The sequence below is a fragment of the Helobdella robusta genome (assembly GCF_000326865.2).
Source record: "Helobdella robusta unplaced genomic scaffold HELROscaffold_22, whole genome shotgun sequence".
In the NCBI taxonomy this organism is placed as follows: domain Eukaryota; kingdom Metazoa; phylum Annelida; class Clitellata; order Rhynchobdellida; family Glossiphoniidae; genus Helobdella; species Helobdella robusta.
The window spans coordinates 1,401,052-1,402,107 of record NW_008704170.1 but is presented as its reverse complement, the minus strand read 5'-3'; positions in this window follow the sequence as shown (position 1 = coordinate 1,402,107).

Genomic DNA, 1,056 nt, shown 5'->3' with positions numbered 1-1,056 from the left:
TTGGCCTGCTATCCAATTTTAAATTAAGTCCCGCATTGCTGATAAAAATTTTTCTGGCAATAATTTTTATGTATTCACTACATCATCTCATCATCGTCATCGTCTTCATCATCGTCGTCTTTATCGTCATCTTCATCGTCATCATCATCATCTTCATCATCGTCGTCGTCGTCATCATCTTCATCGTCGTCATCATCTTCATCGTCGTCATCATCTTCATCATCTTCATCATCGTAATCACAGTTGTTCAAGTCTTCCTCATCATTATTACCATCATTATCATAATAACAACAACAACGACAACAACAATAATAATAATTAAAAAAAAAATAATAATAGTATTAATGATGATGATGATGACGGTGTATTGTAAGATGAATGGTCCGACGACAATAATGATAAGTGCCATTATCTGAAGGAATAAAAAATTTTCCAGATATAACTTCCACATATATTATTGCTATTATTAATTATTATTATTATTGTTGTTGTTGTTTGTTGGTTTTGTTGTTGATGTAGTTGTTGTAGTATGAGTAATTGTTGTTGATGTGGTTGTAGTAGTTGTTGCTGTTGTTGTTGTTATTGTTGTTGTTGTAGTATGATTAGTTGTTGTTGTACACTTGAGTGTAATATTTAAACCACATGATTATTTTGGTTTTTTGTTGTTTTTATCTTGCGAAAAAAAAATCCGATTTTAATTGAACGAGTTGGTAAGAGAATGGTTTTAATATTCCAGACAAAATATTTTATTAAAACAATTTTATACACATTCGAGTTGCATTGTAAATTAATGATTGTTAATGATGACAATAAAAAGAATAAAAATAATATTCACATTGTTATTATTATTATTATTTGTTATTATTATTAAAAGTTACCATCATCAATAAGAGGCAAAAAACACTAAACAAAAACTGGCATATAAGAAAATTTTTAAACCATTTATAGTAAGCAAAATAAGATTATTACCGTTACTATTACTGTTCTTACTGTTGTTTTTATTATTACTATTATTGTTGTTCCGATTAGATTTATTTTTATTCTTATTGTTCAGTT